At 43.9% G+C, this 20,123-nt stretch overlaps 1 protein-coding gene across 16 annotated transcripts in view; it reads left to right on the forward strand.

Moving 5' to 3' along the window:
• RBM47 (RNA binding motif protein 47) overlaps window positions 1–20,123 on the forward strand; it is a 148,724-nt gene that overhangs the window by 47,137 nt on the left and 81,464 nt on the right. For 14 of the 16 annotated variants that reach the window (XM_023638195.2, XM_023638192.2, XM_070263947.1 and 11 more), the window contains one exon: window positions 16,391–16,476. The gene's annotated coding sequence lies outside the window, so the exon portion shown is untranslated. Of the gene's footprint in view, window positions 1–16,126; window positions 16,260–16,390; window positions 16,477–20,123 lie in introns of all 16 variants that reach the window. The other 2 variants (XM_070263943.1, XM_070263951.1) reach the window with 1 other exon arrangement.

A 20,123-nucleotide genomic window follows, 5' to 3' on the forward strand; every position in this document is an offset into this window, starting at 1 on the left:
GTTCATTGTTTTGGTTTGTTTCCCAGCACATTGAAGATCATTCTACTGTTTTCTGGCTTCCATTGTTGGTGCTAAAAAGGCAGTTGTCAGTCTGTCTGTTAGTCCTTTAAAGATAACTGCATTTTGTATAATAAACATTGTTGTTTTTAATCTGTCTGATAATTTCAACATCTGGCGTCCCCGTGAGTTTAATTTTGTTTCCTATATTCCTGCTGGTTCTCACTCATGTTCTCTTGATGCACCTGGATTTAGGTGTTTTCTTTTTGACTGGATGCTGGATCCTGTATTTGAAAATGTTTTTGTAGAAAGAATTTGAGGTGTAGCATTAAGTTACGTTACTGCTAGGTCACGCTATTTATTGAGACTTTATATGTTATGTTTCAGTATTTGATAATGATCGTCACTCTTCAGTCAGAATTTTCCTGGTTATGAACTTGGCGATCAACTTGTCTAGTTCCAAACCTCCCCTCCTTAAAAAAAGTACTTCACTGTTATTTTTTTGGAGGTGAACATGTTAAATTTATACATTAATTCAGAAAAAAAAATGGCACCTTATGATGCTGAGTCTTCCTATCCAAGAATATGGTAGACACAATACTTAAAAAAAAGACAAATCTTTTGGGATTCTTGGGTGTACCTTTTATCCATTTTGAGACTTTAGAATCATTCTCCGAGATCATAATGGAAGTCAGTGTTAGGTATGGTTTAATACATTAATCATCCTTTTTAGATTGTCTCATCTATAAAGCATGATGACTTTATAAATGATATTGTGATAGTAGACCTGTGGCCTCTTGATTCTCCAGCGTTCGCTTCTTATTTTTGTACCTCTCTCATCTTGCCTCATCTCGAGTCACGTTGGACAACTAAAAGCCCTGACCTTTATCTTGATTCTATTAGGCTAGTCCTACATTTCTTTGGTTTTTATGGACCCTGGATTGCAGTCCGCTCTTCAAATGCATTTGCTGTGCTGTACACCGTTGTGTGTGTTACCCAACAAGCATTCTTGCAATGCCCTTACAGAACCTCGAGGTCAGAGACAAGAGAGCACAGCGCTTCAGATGGCAGGATCTGGTGTCCTACTGAACTAACTCGAAGTCTTGGTTGGGCCTCTTCGTAGCTCTGTGACCTTGGGCTAGATACTTAACATTTGGAAGATAGTTTCCTCTTGTGGAAAATGGACATAGTAACAGAATCTTCATCAAAGTGTTGTTGTGAGCATTAAGTGAGAGAACTTACAGTATGTACAGTAACAAGCACGTACTCAATGCTGAGTAAATGTTAGCTATAATGCAATCGCTTCGTTTTACAGATAACTTCTGAGATTCGCTTACTTAAGTAACTTTCCTAAAATCCCTCCATTGTTAAGAAGTGGCAGAGCTTTCTGTCTCTGAGTCCAGTGCTCTTTTCGTGGTGCCACCAAGCAGTGTAATAAGAATAAAGAATAGCTAAGATGTGTGGTCCTTACCAGGAAGGCACCGTTCTTAGCACTTGACCTATTTTAACTCAGTTAATCTTTATTAGCCAAAAAGTGGGTACTATGATTATACTTATTGTAAAATGAAGAAACTGAGGTATAGAGAGGTTAAACAATTTACAGAGCTAGGATTTGAACCAAGACAATCAGACTCTTAATGATATTGGCCTCAGAATTGGCTCCGTAGGCCAGTTTCCAACATGATGCAGAGTTTCTGGTAGGTAACATTCTGAGAACAAGCACCTGGCTAGCCCAAAAGTCTGGTTGGGGCTGGTAATCCCTGCCACCGGGGGCAGTGACCTGTGTCTGAGGCAGTTCCCCTCAACAGTGTGCAGCAGCCTCCTCCAGGTTCCTCTTGGCGTCTTCTTTTCTCACGTCTCTCCCTCAGTCCTTTTATCCTTTTCATTCTGTGTCCTTATCATTTATCCTGTGTTTTTCCTTTATTCTAATCCCTGTGCCTCAGACTTGCTCTGAAGATGGTGCGAGCTGGGGACTGGGGTGCAGAGAGACTGGCTTTTACTAAGCACCTACTCAACACCCAGACATTGCATGAAGTCCTTTCCTATCCCATCCTCATTTTGCAGTTAACAAAACGAATGCTCAGAGAACATAAGTAATAAGTTACGCACCTTCATACAGTTAGATTGTTAACGGAATTAAGATTGGAACCCAGGTCTGTTTCCAAAGCTTGCGCTTTTCTCCAGGGCTGATAAATGGTTGTGTGCCCTGGTACAGCCGTGCTCGTTATTAAAATACTGAAATCTCTCTGTATCACTTGGTGGATAGCTGCTGCCCCAAGCCTCCCATGTGTCCCTGCCACCACCAGCTTGGCCTCTCTAGCCCCTTGCCTGGGAACCCCTGGACCTTTCCATAAGCTAGCAAGTAAAAAGTTAATGTTCTGTCCAGCAGGGCCCTCCAGGACTGGCAGATGTGTGTCGGTGCCCTTCAGGTATTCCTCATAACCACACTGCCGTGTAGTATCAAGTCTCATGCTGAGGACTGCTTAACATCACTGGGGGAGCTCAGGATGAATGAGAAAATAACTTCACAGCTCATTAATGAAAATGCCATTTGGGATCAAATCAGAGGCACTGTGGAAGCTTAGCTGAATTCACTGCCTCCCTTGATAAAGTACAGGATGAAGAATGTTGCATCTGTGGACAAATGGATTTTGTGTTCTCACCGAGACTGAGCTTCCTGGAGCGAGCATTTCCTCAGCCCCTGCTCAGTGCCTACTCCCACTACTCAACTGACTCAAGCCACCCACGCCAGGGCCCTCCTTCTAGGCCTTCAGCTCTTGGGGCCCTTGCTTAAACACTCCTCTGCCTCTTCCTGTGCCCCCTCTGCCCACCGAGGATCCTCAGGCTTCAGAGGCCCACAAGACTGGTTGCTACTTTCAGAGTCGTTTCTACTGCACTTGGGCAAAAAATTTTTTTGGTAGGGCCTAGGATTTTCAACATTATTTCTAATATTCTTTTTTTTGGAAAAGGCATTCTATGTTTCAAAAAGCAACTTATAAGTGATCTTTTCTAAAAGCAAGACAGGGATTTTTCTTGTATTCTGCGAGGAAACTAAGTTAATCTAGAATGTTTTACTCTTCCCCAAATCTTGTTGATTCCTTCCTCTTTCGTGGTTGATGATAAACCAACAGATGTGTTACCTGTGCTGTTTATTTCTCCTACTTTAAAGCCAAACTTTGCTCAATCTTCAGAGATTCCTTGTGCATTCGTTAGGATAGGTTAAGTAGCAGTCACATATAGGCCCCAAAGTGTCAGTGGCTTACCCAGTAGAAATATATTTCTTGCAGTCCTGGTGTGTGTGCAGGTCGGTGCAGTGGTTCACCTCTGTGACTTGTTTGGAGGTCCAGGCTGAGAGTGGCTTTACATTTTCCAACACATGATGTTCAGAGTTGCCTGGGCATTGCCATCCCCGTCAGCCAGAGGAGGAAACAGCCCAGAGGAGAGTGCATGGTAATTTTTAGGGCCAGGACCACATCGTATCATCATGGCACACATCATTTTCTCCCTATCCATTAACCAGAGCTAAGTCAAATGGTCGCACGTAACTGCAACGTGGGAACCGGTTGTGCTGTCGTCTATAGATGGGAACAGCCTCTGTACCTTGTATTTTTCATAACTTTAAAATAGTTCCAGTTATAAATGTGCCCTCCTAGGGGATGTGCCAGTGCAGTGCTGTCACACTTGTTTTAATTTCTAGAAGTAGCTTTGGTAACACAGCTTCACTGGAAGCTCTCTCTGGATTAGGCAAATCCAAAGAGTGGACCAGGTGGGAAAGTCCACTCCAGTTCTGCCTACTGGACCCCACCCGCTCTGAGTACCACCATGGGTGCACTGGGAGAGGCCTCAGTTCTGGACCCAGCTGAACGCTGGCTGGCTGGGTGACCTTGGGCAAGTCACCTGTCTGAACCTCAGTTTTCTTATCTGGATCAACTAGTAGATATCGAAGGTATTTCGCTGTTTTAAGACAGCACGAGTCTAAGAATTTGGCTTCTGGGGATCCTGCAGGATAGTTACAACACAGCCACAAAGTTTTGAGAGCATTTTACAGCTTTTACAGCCATTTAATCATTAAAAAAAAAAAAAAAGAAAAGAAAAGCCCCACAGATCATCAAAGTGTTTATTGTTTAAATGCTCTTCATGAAGCAAAAAAGATTTTTGTGGAGCCAGCCTATTTGAGTAGTGAACAGCTCAGAGGTCAGCAGCCGCTCTAAAATGTACTTTTGAGTTTAGCAAGGGCTATAGAATGCCAGTCTCATATAACACATGAACCCATTCACTTTGGATAATTTTAAACTGCCTGTGTATGCTGCCTTATCATTGGACTTGACCCTCTTTGGGATATGGCATTTGGAGCTTCACGCCCACCAAATATGACTCACCCCTTGGAATGAATTCTTTATTGATATTGTTTCTTTGAAGAATAATATTTCTTCTGAGCAGCCCGGTATATTAAACCGGTACCACTCAGTATGGAAAAAATATATTATCAGTGAAACAAGTTTTAGTGTCTAGGGAGTAGTCATAAACAGCAAGGAAGCATTTTGTGAGCAAGTTGTGTGTATGTGTGTATGTTATTCACTGTAAGGAACAATGTATTGTGCACATAAAAACTTCTGAAGGCTTTGGCCTGGAAAGGGCCAGGCCAGGCTGATGACAAAAGTATTGAGTGCTCATTTGCTCAAAGCACTGGGCTAAGGGTTGTATTAGCATTCAGAATATTACCATCAGCTTGGGCTACCTAACGTTAGCTGATCTTCTGAATATTTTCTCATGTGGGAGTTCAATGGGACAGGATCTGAGTTTCTGGGACTTCCACGTGATAGGATTTAGGGCAAAGGAACAAGGAAGAAGGGGCCTTGGTTTGATAATAAAAGCAGTTGTACTATTATTTCCCAAAAGATTTTTTTAAAACTTGGAGTCCCCAGTGTATCACATTGCATTGAATATGTTGACTCTTACTGGGCCCACACCCACAGCAGACTAAATGAATTGCCAGAGAAAAGTGGACAAACTTGCCCGATTAGTAGAATTACTGAGACACTGCTTAAAATGAGAGATTTTCAGACCTTTCCTTTGGTGGTGCTGATGCAGAAGGTCCAAGGCAAGGCACAGGAATCTATCTTTAACAGGCTCTCCAGGTGATTGGGCAAGCTTGAGGAACACTGCTGCACTGCCGTGGTCCCCAGTCTTTCAGGAGGGGGCTCTCTGGAGCACAGTGGGTATGAGGAGTGCTCCCAGGGGCAGAAGATCTGGGTAAATGTTTAGCCCAGCAATGGTTTGGAGCAGCTCCTTCATCACTATTTGTTGACTATTGACAATAAAGTTGCTTTTAAGAAATGAGCACATTCTCTCTCAGCCTTGGATGCACAGGGAGAGGCAAGTCATATTCAGAAGACCACTGAGTGAGCACGGACTTAGAGCCAGAGAGGAGACCGATCTAAAATGTAATGGCGCTGCCTTCTTGGCCTGGTGCGACCCGTCTGTTTCACAGTAAGCTGATCTTGTCTGGGAACTAAAACCCTTCCAAAGTCTAGTGGCTTCAGGAGTTCCTCTCCGGGTCTGTCCAGCTTCTAGGCTTCCAAAGGAGGACCACTGCCCCTTCTGATAGTCACATTTTTAGTCATGTTAATCTTACAGTCTTGGAGCCAAGCAGACCAGGTGGCCTCTTTCTTTTGACTTTGCATAGCTTTAAATCTAGTGCATCTCTCACGGGGTTTGTTTCCTGGATTGTAATCTGACTGCACAGATGGTAAAACAAGCAGTTGATTCAATAACAGCTTTTAAAATGAGTAAATATGCACACCGCTTTTTTGAGAGATGTTAAAATGTAAAATCTGGTCTATTGTAGAGTAGAAGAAAGAGGTTTCAAGTTGTTGAGCAGACCGTGCATTGTGGACCTCTGCTAAGTGTTACTGACGCGATAAAGGACTGAACGGATGAATGACAGAGATTTCTGCTCTCGCGGTGGAAGGATCTCTTATTTTTTATTTATTTTTTTGAAGATTTTACTTTTCCTTTTTCTCCTCAAAGCCACCCGGTACATAGTTGTATATTTTTAGTTGTGGGTCCTTCGAGTTGTGGCATGTGGGACACTGCCTCAGCGTGGCCTGATGAGCGGTGCCACATCTGCACCCAGGATCTGAACCAGCGAAACCTTGGGCCGCCGAAGCAGAGCACGCGAACTTAACCAGCTGGCCACGGGGCCGGCCCCAAGGATCTCTTATTTTAAGACAAGCAAATAATGCCAGAAGGTCCAAGGTTCAAGTCTCAGCCTACCTCTTAAGAAGCCTTTTTTTTTTTTAACAAGAGAATCTCTCTGAGCCTCAGTTTCCTTCACTGAAAGCAGGTTTAACCGTTCCCACCTTGCTTGGTTGTTGGGAGGATTAAAACCAGACACATGGTCTATTTTTTAAAAATTTTATTTTATTTTGTTTTATTTTATTTTATATTTGAGTTCATAATAGTTTACATCAATGTGAAATTTCAGTTGTACGTTATTTCTTGACTGTCATCACATAAGAGCTCCCCTTCACCCCCAGTGCCCACCCCCCTTCCCCTGGTGTAACCACTGAACTGTTTTCTTTGTCCCACGTGGTCTGTTTTAATGCAGCATCCGGCACATAGCTAGTGTCAAAAATGTGGCAAATAATGAAAGAAAAGGGAACGGCATCAACTTTTGATTTGTTTTGGTGGTCATCGGTCAAGAGAATGTTGATAAACACAATGTACAGAATATATTAACATTTGAGATGCACAAGGAGGCGGGGGAGGGGTGGGTGGGGCCACCTCCTGGCGGCTCAGCCTTGCCAGTGACCTAAGGCCGGCTTGAGAGGAGCCGGGAGAGCCCAGGCCTGTGTCATTCCACCTGAGGAACTGGTTATATTGTGAACTCTGACTCAGTTTTTCAAAAATTGACCCTGGCAAGAATCCTTGGAGCTCTGTTGGTCGTCTGAAACCCTGGGAACTCTCACTCCTCTGAGACACCTGCGTTTTGGGAGAGGGCAGGCGACCACAGCTGAGAACTTCCAGGCGCTTGTATTTTAAAGGCTGACCTTAGCGAGCCCTTAGAGCGTTTGGGGGTTTTTCTACACTTATCACAGCGCGGATTCCGATTCCTCAGGTGATGTTGGTGAAACCTTGGACTGTCGGTGACCCTGGCCATGTAAGGAAATTCCTGACAACTGTGAAAATTCTGAGTGGTTTGGCTGTGTTTTGACGACAGCGTTTCAGCTGACTGGTCTGGTTTTTAGTTGTTGCGCTTCTGTGAGAGTTGGGGCAGAAAAAGAGAACAGGGTCATCCTGAAAGTGAGTGCCTGGCTAGGGGTGAAGGATTCCCAGACCTACTTGGTAATCCATCTAATGTTGATCACAGATAATTTGACCAAAAAACAAACAAACAAAAGTAAACATTAAAAACTGTTCAAAATATATAGATTGGAAGGAACACCAAGTTATCGATTTCGTTGGTGGTTTGCTGTGGGGGAAGTCAGGCTGGAGCATATTTGTACAGCTAGCAGGAATGAGGAATTGAGAAATCAGGAACAAGAGTTCCTTCTACCCTATAATAAAGGGCCTGACTTAGCAAAACAACAAAAGTCCTACTTTTGCGCCACCAAGAATCTTCCTGGTTTGGGTGGGACCTGAAGGATGGCAGAGGGGATATTTCATGAAACTAAAAAGAACTTCGCTGAATTAAGGTTTTTCTCCGCCCTTGTGTTGGTCACTCGCATAAGCCAAGTTAGAACCTGTGTTTTATATCTGAACAACACTCAGTCTTTCTTCTGGGCACTATGGACTCATTAAAAAAAAAGGAAAATTAGATAAAATCTCCGATGTTCGCTTCACATTTTCTCGTTTAACACTATCCTGTGCTACATGTAGGGCTTCAGTTTTCTCCACCTGCAGTAACGCTTGTTTTGAGCACTAAATGGAGCAACCATGTAAAGAGCGTAGATGCAAAACGCTGTAAGGAACTTTGAGGAATTCAAGGCAGTCTAACTTACACTCAGTGTGCTTCTAATCTAGTTGGGAAGACAAGACCTAAACAGGTTAAAAGTTAAATAAGAATAATAGAGTGAATTAACAGCCTCAAACTAGAGAGCTAACGCGTCGCCGGGCAGCATCTGATGGACTGCTCAGGCAATAAGGCTTTCACAGTTCAGAGTCGGGGAGAAGACCTTGCGAGTGTCTGCTGGTAAAGTGCTGGCCAACTCCTGGTTTTCTGTTGTGAAATTCATTCATTCACGCAACAAATATTTATCGAGCTACTAGGATGTGTCAGGTGCTGTGCTACATGCTGGGGATACGGAGGTGAGCAAACAGACAAGGGTCTGGCCCTCACGGAGAATATGGTTTGGTGGGGACAGCCAGACACTGAACAAACTCACAAACTCACCATTACAGATCAGGATGAGTGCTGTGAGGGCAAGCTTCCACCAAGATGTGAGAGAGAGTGAAAGCGGGGAGACCGTCCAAGTTGGGCTGTTGGGGAGGGCTTCCCTGAGGAAGCACCATTTGAACGGAGATCTGAAGAACGGAGTTCGCCCCAAGTGCTTGGGGAAATAAGAGCACTGCTGGCCCAAATTAAGGAGCATCTTTTATTTTCACAAGTCATTAGTTTAGAGGATAGAAATAAAAGCCAAAACCCAATTCGTAATTGTTCTGCATTATGAACACTGGGGAAAAGTCAGTTAGTAATGAGCATATGCTTCCATGCACACCCACAGACACACACACACACACACACACACACACACTCTTTCTACTTACACATTCTCATGCTCGCATCCCACCCACAGCTCTCCCACCCCACCTCCTAGAGTAATTTTGTAAAAGAATGTGGAAAGATCATCCCAGAGCCCTACCAGGTCTGCCTCAACATTTCCCAGCAGCTCCTGGGTAGGTGTTCAGGGAAGTGAAAGTTATGATCACCAAAAGCTGTGTGTGTCCTCTTCCTGAGTGTGGCCGTGACTGCCCGGGAAGTCCACTGTGCTTGGGTGACTATCTCTGAGCCCTCATTTAGCTGGGGTCATCGCTAGTCCAAATCAGTCTTCATGGGTAACTACACAAGTCCGCCCGGGCCATTCACCTTGCTGAATCCTATTTCCTGGAGCCACATCAGAAAAATAGTTGAGGTAATAATTGCTTTTCAGATCACACCGACATCACTGATTAGAGAGGCAGGATAATGCGGTGGCCACCAGCACGGCCTGCAGAATTAGACTGCCAGGATCGAATCCCAGCTTTGCCACTGCCTACCTAGTGACGGTGGACAGGTTACTTTTGTGCGTTCATGTAAATCTGAGACATCCTTGCCTGAAACCCGCTGAGTCAGATGTGTTTTGGAATCCAGAATATTTCAGATTTTAGGAAGATAATATGTTGCATGTACCCTACATTGCTTAATACCATTAGCTGGGTCTGGGGCAACATCCCATAATCAAACACATCACTACTTCTTCAGCAAAGCATATGGATATTCAGACATACTAGACGATGGGAAGTCTGCACAGAGTCTCGTTAGAGGCTAGTTGAGATTTGGCTGCTAAATGACTTCTGAAAAATACTTAGGTTTTCAGAGGTGTATGTCTTGGGAAGATTCAGTGAGAAGATAGGGGTAGAGTGCTCAGAACAGAAGGTGCTGCGCAAGCGTGAGCTGTTACTGTGAAGTAAATTTACTGGTTATTATAAAGCCACTGTGGATGGAATAGAAAAGCTACAGTGTCATTTTCTTCTCTTCTCCCTTCCAACAAATGGGCCTTGACTGTGTCCAGGCACACGCTAGGTGCTGCAAGAAAATAAATATGGACCAGACAGGGCTCCTGCCTCGCATTACAGTCGCCGTACCCAGGGCTGGGTACACTGCCAGCTTTTTGTCTTTTTTTTTTTTTCCTTTGGTGAGGAAGACTGGCCCTGACCTAACATCTGTTGCTAATCTTCCTCTTTTTGCTTGAGGAAAATTGTTGCTGATCTAGCATCCGTGCACATCTTCCTCTATTTTGTATGTGGGGTGCCTGTTACAGCATGGCTTGATGAGCAGTGCTTAGGTCTGTGCCCTGGGTTCCATTGCTTAGGTCCTTGCCCGACATTCGAACCTGCGAACTCCGGGCCGCTGAAGTGGAGCATACGAATTTAACCACTATGCTACTGGGGCGGCCCCTCTTTTTTTAAGTTTGCTTTGCATATCTCACTTTTTCCTGGATATTTTCCATACTGGGCTATTTGAATTATGTTGGAATCAAACCAACCCCCAGATGTACTGCCGTGTCTGGTATGTTGTCAGGCTGCACTTTAAAAGGAGAGAGGACAGGAAGTAATGACACATGACACAAGTAACTGGGAATGGTTCTCAGATAGGAAGTTGTAGTTGGGACAGGCAGGAGAGGAAGTGTAGTTCCATTGAATGAGCACTTAGAGCAAGACTGAGGGCAGCTGTCACTCGGGCACACTTCTGCTGAGCTCCTTCTTTGTGCCAGGCCCTGTGCTGGGTCCTGGGGTTATAGAAGTGAACAGAGCAGGCTCTCCGCACGCTGTAAGTGATGTTCACTGTTTCTGTGTGAGCCTGGAGAAACCAGCCACCCTCTCTGAGCCTGTGTACTTATCTTCAAAACGACAGGGCTGGAATAGGTTATAATTAAGCCCCCATTTTGCGTTTGAAACTCTGTGGTTAGTGGCAGGCTCTGTTTTAGGAGAGAAAGCCCCTTCTCTCATGGAGCTCACATTTCAGTGGAGCAGAGAGATAATAAAAAGTGATAGAAATGGATAATAATGTCATTTCAGATCATGGTAAGTGCAAAGAAGAAACATGAAGACAGGAAAGAGGAGAGAGAGTATAGAGTTGGTGATTGGAGGGTTGTTTTCAAAGAATGGTCAGGGAAGACTTCTTGGAAGAGGTGATATTAGAGCAGAGACCTGAATCCAGTCAGGGAGAGAGCCGGGCCGCCAGGAATGCTGGGAAAGGAAATTCCAGGTAGGGGGCGGGGGTGACCTTGAGTGCTAAGGCAGGGAGGTGAGAAAGAGCTGGCCTGCTGGAGGAGCAGCCAAGAGGCTGGTGGTGTGCCCAGAGGGAGGCAGGAGGGGGTGGGAGAGAGGAGGCAGGGAATGAAGTAGAGAGAGCGTGCAGGCTCCTGGTGGGAGCCCTGGGAAGGACTTTGGATTTTATTCCAAGTGTGAGGAGAAGCCACTGGGGGCTTTGAGAAGGGAAGTGAGATGATTTGATTTAAAAAGAAAGATAGCTCTGCCAGAATATGGATTCAGTAGTCATTTATCAGGAGTGGGCGAGCGTAACCCTGGTGTAGGTTAATTCAGTCCAGCCTGAATTTTTAACATCTCGATAGTTGAAATACAGCATTAATTTCCACCTGTACCCTTATCTTTTCTCTATATATTCCTTTTACAAAAGGGCTGGTCTGAAGATGGATTGCTTTCTAAAGAGAAAATATTGCCATCTTTTGAGGTCATGCTTGTGCCATCTTTTATCTTCTTTTTCAGTGCAGCATTTGAAAAGATAAGCTGTTTGATCCTCCCTCCCTTCTTTCTTTCCTTGTCGACTTCCTTTTTCTCTCCCTCCCTTCTTTCCTCTTTTTAAACAAATGCTTAATGTTTCATGAGAGACCTTGACGCCCTGCATGCCACTGTGAATAAGAACCAGTGTTGGGGTGGCCTTTGCCTGGTGGTGGTGGAGGTTGTCAGTTCTGTTTTCTTTGCACTCACCTTGTTTGACACATGCTTGCTTCTGATAGGTTGACTCCGTGTTGCAAAAGCGGAAAGTGTGTACTAGAGTACGCTAAAATTAGGCCACAATTTAAATTGAGATAAAACGTCTTTTGAATTTGTCAGCCTCGAACCATATGTATTTTGTGGCAACCTTATTTTCTTAGTTACTTAAAGCTGGGCTTTGACGCAAGCCCATAATGGCCCATGTACCCTCTTGTGTGGAAATGGCTCGCACGCCCACTCTAAGTTACCTTGAGAAATCTTTGTGGGCAGGCTGGGATTGCTACCTGAATCGCTTAATTACTGCCCACTTTTGTGCTTGGGAAATATATACCAAAGCCACAAGGGGGCAGCTTGTCCAGTGATTCTAGGGGTAAAGAGGGCTGCTCTTTAGACATAGGATAATGAGAACGGCTGAACTTTTCAGAATGTTTTTTGCATAAAGAAGTCTTTTTACATTCCTAGCTAGCTTTGTCCGTTCAGAGACGATGTTTCTGGAAATTAAAAATTTCAAGGCAAGTTCTTTCACACAAATCTATTTTCCCTTTCTCTTTGTATTATAAGTAGTCATTTTCTCTTGAATTTGCCTTTTCCCTGTCTTCCAGCCCATCTTTATTCATCTTTATTGAATAATGATGAATAGTATTCATCATTAATGAATGATGATGATGATTCAACATATAATAAAAGTCACACGTTTTTAGTGATATGTGAAACACATACAGCCATGGAACCCCTGCCTCAATCAAGACAATAAAAATTTCCATCTCTCTAGAAAGTTTTCTTGTGTCCCTTTGCAGTCAGTCTCCCTTTGCAGGTCCCACATCCCCTTGAATCTTTAATCTGAGAAATTTTTTTACCTGAGACAAAGCATTTTATACATTTAAAGTACTGATCATGCATTAAATATGAGGGCCCTTTCTAAGAGGCTGTGTGAGAGCTCTGGAGAGATCAAGGAAATAAGAGGCAGGTCCTTTCCAAGACAATTATATAAGTTTTTACTCTTTGCTGTTGTGGTGGTTGTTTTAATCTGGCTCATAATTCACTGAGAGAGAGGCATTAATTGCAGTCATTAATTATCCATTTGTTCTTTAACGTTTATTTCTGCCTTAATAATAGCTAACATTTATTGCACTTAAGTACTTAACCTGTATTAATGAGCTCAAGGGATCTTCCCTAGGAGAGAAGTACCGTTATTACCCATACGTACAGATGAGGAAACTGAGGCACAGTCACATGTGGCTTCGACGAATAAGAGAAGGAGTAGAGTTAGTTTCCTGACGTGAAATGCAAGATAAATGAAATTAAAAGTTTCTTAGGAAGTGCGTGTTCTCATCGATCAAAGTAGTACTCGGCTTAAAAAACCAGTGCTTCTCTTTACGCACATAATGTCCTTGGGCAGTGTCACTCGTGGCCATGGTTGAATGCCATGACGATTCCAGTTCTGCATCCCTGACCTTGACCACGAGGCATCCCTGTGTCTGTTTCTCTGGTTCCTGCCTTCATCTTCTCCCGACGGGTCACCCTGCCTTTAGCCCCTTCTGCATTGTGGTCAGAGTGATCTTTCTACCATGCCCTTCCGGTGCTGTCGCCTGGCTGATTAGAGTTCACCAGTGGTTCGCTGTGCGGTAAAATGTGACGTTCCTTGCCTTGTTCAGCTGCACATCCTGCTGCTCTCCACTGCTCACCCTCAGCCCAACCAGCTGTCATTCTCCAAAGATGCCGGGTCCTCTCATGGCCCTGCACCCAAGAACTGGCTGTTCCTTTTGTCTGGAAAATGCCCTGTCCTCATCTGTCATCCCTGTCTGCCGGGCAAACAGTTACTGATCCTTCAGGACTTGGCTCATATCTTCCTTGATTAACCTTGACAGACTCGGAATTACTTCTTCCTGTTTTCCACTGCCCCTTGCGCACTAGAGCCAGTCACTCTGTCTTATGATGGTCTCGTTCCACCTCTGTACCCCGTTAATTTGCACCTTTCGGGAGGGTAGCACTTTGTATTTTCAAGTTGGCATTTCTTGCCTCGCTCAGTCCCTGGTCTCCCTGTCCAGACTCCGCCTAAGCCAGACCATGAAGGCAGAGAAGACACCCATTGTAGTCACCACTGCTATGCCCGGGGTCCGGCTTAGGGCCTGGCCTGCAGTAGGTGTTCAACTAATATTTGTTGAAAGCATGAATAGTGTGTGTTTTTATTGTCGGCTTGTGATAGTGTCGCCCAGGGATTGCACTTGAAGGGTCCCCGGCCATGATCAAGCAATGGAAGTATTTTGTATGGCCTCATGGTATTCGAAAGCTTTTTGATACCTGTAGATAGAGCCTGCCCTCTCCTGCTTACTACTGTCCACATCACTCCTCTTCTCTTGTTCTTAGTCCCCCTCACTCATTACCCGTTACCCGTCTGCTCCTGGGACATAAGGTTGAGGGGTGAGGGGAGAGGGAAAGCGTATTAGTTAGTTTGCTAGGGCTGCCATTACTAGATAAATCTGACTGCGGGGTTTAAGTAACAGAAATTTATTTTCTCACGGTTCTGGAGTTCTGGAGGCTGGAAGTTTAAGATGTAGGTGTGAGCAGGTTTGGTTTCTTCTGAGGCCTCTTTCTGTGGCTTGCACATGGCCACCTGCATGCTGTGTCCTCACATAGTCATCCCTCGGTGTGTGTGTGAATGCATCCTAATCTCCTCTGGTAAGGACACTACTCCTACTGGATTAGGGTCCACCCATATCACCTCCTTGAACCTTAGTTACCTCTCTAAAGGCCCTGTCTCCAAATACAGTCACACTCTGATGTCCTGGGGAGCAGAACATATGAATTTAGTGGGGGACGATATTCTCATAACAGGCGCAAACACAAATTGTCAAGTCGTGTGGTCTCTGCCTTGTGTCTGATGCGGGTTTTCTAACACATTAATAAAGGGGAACTCGGGAACCATCAGAGAGCAGTTTGCTCTCCAAGGCAGAATCTGGACAGACATACCATGCACCTGCTCACACACCTGATCTTCACTCTGATCACTTTGATCTTGGGATCATATTCATGTTTCTCAAACAACTGACATTTAGTTGAAGCATCAGGTAGAACTTAGGTGCTTTTCAATTTGGAAAAATATACCCTTTATTCTATTCCTTCCAAAAACTGACATGCAGGCTGCAAACTTTCTTTGTCAAGGGTTTGGTAGACAGTGGAGGTAAAAGCTGCATAATGACACAGCACCGCCTCCATTTGCTGTAAGCAAACAGCCGGGTCCTTTATTACCCTTGAAACTGGCTCTCATGACACAGGTTGGACTCAGAGAAGCAAGTCAAATGCCAAGTTTCTGTGGGTCAGAGTTCCTCAAGCACTGTATGTTAATCAAAAGCTCAGCCTTAGTTAATGAGGCCATTGAGTTGGGAAGAACTTTGGAACAAATGGTTACTGAGCTGGACTGCAGGAGTTGGCAGAGCTCAGTATGTATTTTGGTTCCTAGAGGTAGGTTGTGGACTCGTGGTCTTTCTTGGGGGGTGGGGGGGGGCGGGAGTGAGACTCTTGTGGGTTTTATTCATTCTTGGTGGAGTAGTAGCATAATAAAATCTACTGTACAGTGCCCAGCCAATCAAATGTATTTACTTAAAGATGAAGCTGAGGGGCCGGCCTGGTGGCACAGTGGTTAAGTTCGCACGTTCCACTTTGGCGGCCCGGGGTTCACTGGTTTGGATCCCAGCTGTGGACATGACACCACTTGGCGAGCCATGCTGTGGTAGGCGTCCCGCATACAAAGTAGAGGAAGATAGGCACGGATGTTAGCTCAGGGCCAGTCTTCCTCAGCAAAAAGAGGATGATTGGCAGCAGCTGTTAGCTCAGGGCTTCCTCAAAAACAAAAAAGGGCAGAAGAAGTGAATAGATTTAAAAAAAAAAAAAATAAGTAAAAAATAGAAAGATGAAGCTGAATGGTTACAGAATATTATATTTATTTATGGGCAGAAAAGCCAGATGTAAAGGGCTTCCAAAGGTAAAGGGAACATTTAAAACACTAGCAGCTGGCAATGCTTTCAACAATTTTGAGTGTTTGGTGATTTACTCTAAAAGACCACAATTTATTGTGCCTCTGCAGAGAGAAATTTAAGTGAATATAATGATCACAGCTGCCCTTTGTTGAGTGTTTTCTCTCATATGGGGCCCCAAGGACTTCATATCTGTCATCTTATGTATTGTCACAGTGTCCTTAACAGGTGAGTAACATTAGGCCCATACTAGCCGAGAAAAAGGTTCAGAGAGGTTGAGTAAAATGCCTAAGATCACCCAGCTAGCAAGCAGTAGAGCTGAGTTTTGAGCACCTCAGCAAACCTGTGGACGTCCCCTCCCTGTTACACCTCTTCTTTGTACATTTCCTCCTTCTCTCCTTGTCAAACTAAGGTTTTCTCCTTTGAATATCTTTTAGCTAAGAGGAACCTGAATTGCCTCGCGGAATTGGCAAAAGGATGTGACCGATTTTCTCCAAGTATTTGAGCCAGTGCAAATTTCCTTTACTGCCCGGTTATGTAGCTTTCCTTGTAATCCACGTGCACACAAAGGTGTGTGATAATAATAAAACACCGCATTTCTTCCTCTTACCCCTGCCCCTACATTCCACTTAGCAATCACTGATTGCACACTCCTCATTAGCTGTCTCTAGGTCAGTAACGTTATCTTTTCCATTTCACAGTTCGGGCAACAGAGGCATTAGAAGGACACCCTGCATCAGGTCACCCAGCAGAGATCAGCCATTCCTAGGCTCACTGAGGAGGTTTGGTAAGTCAAGCTGGTGCCATCTTCACTGTGGCTCAAAGGAACACAGTTCAGGGGGTGGAAAAAAGTAGGTGAGCATTCCATAGTGATGTGCAAACGCTAATCCTCTCTCTTTTTATTTTATTTTTTTGATCAACACATTGTTTTTGCTTCTGGATGTTTGCTTCATTTGTTAGGGCAGAGTGCCCTGTACGTTTGTAAGTACCAGTGTCCCCACAGCACTCCCACAGTCAAAAAGAATGACAGAAATTATATTTGAATGACTTTGCTTGAACCCTTTTAATACTGAGTTTTTCCTGTAGTGTTTACTGCATTTTGTCAACTCTAGAATGCATTTCTTTCCACACAATTTAACATCTCTGACATTGGGATACATCTTATGGAGACTTAGGTAACAGCATTCCTCTGATAATCCCCAAATGACCTGATATACTCCTGATAAAAAGCTAATCAATAAGAACTCCGTACTTACCAAAGAAAGAATTTAGCATTCTAAGGATGAAAGAAAAACTAATTTTTTGGTGACTTCGTATGATGGCTTTGAGACTAGTAGTGCTGGGACCTTGTAAGCACTGGTGCTGACATTCACAACAGCCTGTGTGAGGTCGTGGAGCAGCTTCCTAGGCAACAGATCCCAGAATCAGACACTCTTGTCCCATGCCAGGTTCCCCTCCCGCAATCAGCATCATAGGATTTGCAAGTCAAATACTCTATGTCTTCACTGCTGTGTCCCCAGAATGATTTGTCAACATCCCTTTATCTGTAAATGGTCCAAGTCCACATTCATGTTAAATGCATGGGAAAATAGCATCTCTATAGAGTTAATGCCACAGAACGGGCAGGATCCCCCAAGCCACCTGGGCCTGATTTGTATAGGCTTTAAGATTTGCAGAACCTCCAGATTATAAGGCCCCATGGGTTATAGTACAGTAATTCTGAAATCAGTAGAGATGCAGGTAAATCAGTCAACAGACATTTTCTGAGCACCTACTGTGTGCCAGGCTCTGTGCTAGGTACTGGGTAATTTGAGATTAAGACAGAAAGGATTGGATGTCTGCTGCCAGGAGCCTGCTCTAGATGTCTGGCAGACATTAAATAATAAAAGAGTAATGAGGGCACCGAAGAAGAATTATAAAAAGTTTAAGGGAGTTTGAAACCAGAGGACCTAACCTAAACGTTAGTGGGAGGGGCGACCATCAGGGAAGGTTTCTTGGAATTTAAGTGGTGTTTTAACTGAGACCCGAAGGAGAAGGAATGGTTTCCTGGGCAGAGGGAGATGGTGGGCAGGTGGGAGTGACTGTACCAAATGAGGAACAGCCTTTGTGAGGGTCGCAATGTGGGCGAGTGTGTCCGGTTCAAGGAATAAGCACAAAGCTAGTGGGGAATGAGGTCGAGGGAGCGTGGCTTCAGAGGAGCAGATGTCTGTTGTGAAATAAGGACTTAGTCAAACTTCTGGAAGAATCCTAGAAAAGAAGAATTAGAAAAGAATAAGAATAAGAAAATTCTTATTCTTAGAATAAAAAATTCTATTCTTAGAAAAGAATAAGATTCTAAGGAAAGAATCTGGAAAACCCCTTAGAGATTGATTTCAAACTGATGATCAGATTTTTGTTTTTGTCGTTCAGACATCAATCCTTCTGTCTCTATCGGCATTGTTTCCTAGAGCTGGATCCCAAGTCCCGTTTTCCTGCCAGTCCTTTGAATTCTCCCCAAATGTGTTCTTCATTTCCCTCACCTACCTCCCAAAGGAAGGCAATCAACTTCTAGTGAGAGATTGTTTTCATCAACAAATGTGTCCGCTTTTCTTTTTCTCTGCTTCCTTGATGGCACCAGGGAACGGTGATCATTGGCATAGTATATGATTCCCTCATCCAAAGGCCAGATTAAAAAAAAAAAAAGGATGATTTAAATAGAACAGACAGAGGCCGGCTTCTTCTTTTTTTTTTTTTGAGGAAGATTAGCCCTGAGCTAACCACTGCCAACCCTCCTCTTTTTGCTGAGGAAGACTGGCCCTGAGCTAACATCCATGCCCATCTTCCTCTGCTTTACACCTGGGACATCTACCACAGCATGGCTTGCCACGCAGTGCCATGTCTGTACCCGGGATCCGAACCAGTGAACCCCGGACCGCCAAATCAGAACCTGCGAACTTAACCGCTGTGCCACCGGGCCGGCCCCATGGCCAGCTTCTTGACTCTGCTTCTGCTTCCGGACCCTTATGAGACTCAGGTTTCATGTCTTGGTGCTCTCTGCTGACCTATCTATCAAGAGTACTGCTGAGCTGAGGCACTTTGACCAGTAACTAAATCAGCAGATTCAGAAATTTTCACATACATGTGTACACATACACGTACACATATACATGGAACCCCAATTCCATTGAATTGGCCATCGCAAGCTCGCTTGTTTCCTAGTCGTGAGTGAATTTTATGTGGTCATTTTTTGAGAGGTCTGTAGAGTGTAGGGGCTGACCAGAGGTGGCTAGATCTTTTTAACAGTCCTATAATCTTTTTTTGGAGATTCTTGTCTCAGTCTGAGATAAGATGGGTCTGTTTTCTCCATACAGAAGGGAAGAGAATCACTGGTCATGATTGATGTATAGAAATTTCAACTTTTTACATGAAGTTTTGGTGACCTCTTTGGTCAGTCCTCTTAAAAAGTTAACATCTAGATTATTACCTGATTTTTCTTAAGCCACAGGAAGTCTGTGCTCCTCCCTCAAGACATGGGCATCAGAAGTCAGATGGTGGGGATCCCTAGGAAAGGGCAAGGGAAAAAAATCAAGGATTTTCTAATGGAAACTTTAAAGAAAATAGTAAAACATGTTGAGCGCTGACCCTCTGCTACTCATCATAGCCCAGATTTCCATCCCAAGTAAGTTAATAAATTAAAAAGTGGATATTGTCTGACCTAAGAGTTGAAAGTGGAAGTTGCTTTTGAAAAGAAGGAAAAGGTGGGCTGCTTAATATGTTGTTTCCTGTGGTAAAATGGCCCTTCGTGTTTCTGAATGGTAGGTCTCATATAGATCTCTTAAAAACAATTTTCCTCAAATCCCTAAAAAGAACCAGAAGGTATACCTTTTGGAAAATGACCTTCATATCATTTTTTTTTTTCAAGAAGACAGACTGTAATGCAAATAGGACTTAAGGTAAGCTCCTTACTGTTGCACAACTCATGTGGTCCATATGGTGGAAACTTGCAGAAGAATAAATACACACAAAGGTCAAGCAAGTGAGCGGAGACAGATTCTCTTTTGTTTAGTCAGCTAATTGGGACCTGTCACAAAATGACCCCAGGCTGCTCCAGGCAATCCCCAACGCAGGTTCTAAAGGTGACTTTTCTGCCTCTTCACCTGAAAATAGTAGAGATTTTTCCTATCCCTTATCATATCTTACTTTTTTACTTTGTAACATATAACTTATTACTACACAGAAGGGGAAAAAGAGGCCCGTAATTTAACTTGATTCAAATGAATAAACCTACAAAAGACTCTGGTGTGAAAGACACTGGGGCAGGTGCATGAGGGATACAAAGACGATTCAGACATGATCCTTGCCCCAGAAGGGTTTAAGAATGAAAGTTTAAGCATTTAATTATAAGAAATATTGACAATAAAACAAGAGTGAATTAGAACAGCAACATCGGAACTC

Source organism: Equus caballus, chromosome 3 (genome assembly GCF_041296265.1).
Source record: "Equus caballus isolate H_3958 breed thoroughbred chromosome 3, TB-T2T, whole genome shotgun sequence".
NCBI classification, from domain to species: Eukaryota; Metazoa; Chordata; class Mammalia; order Perissodactyla; family Equidae; genus Equus; species Equus caballus.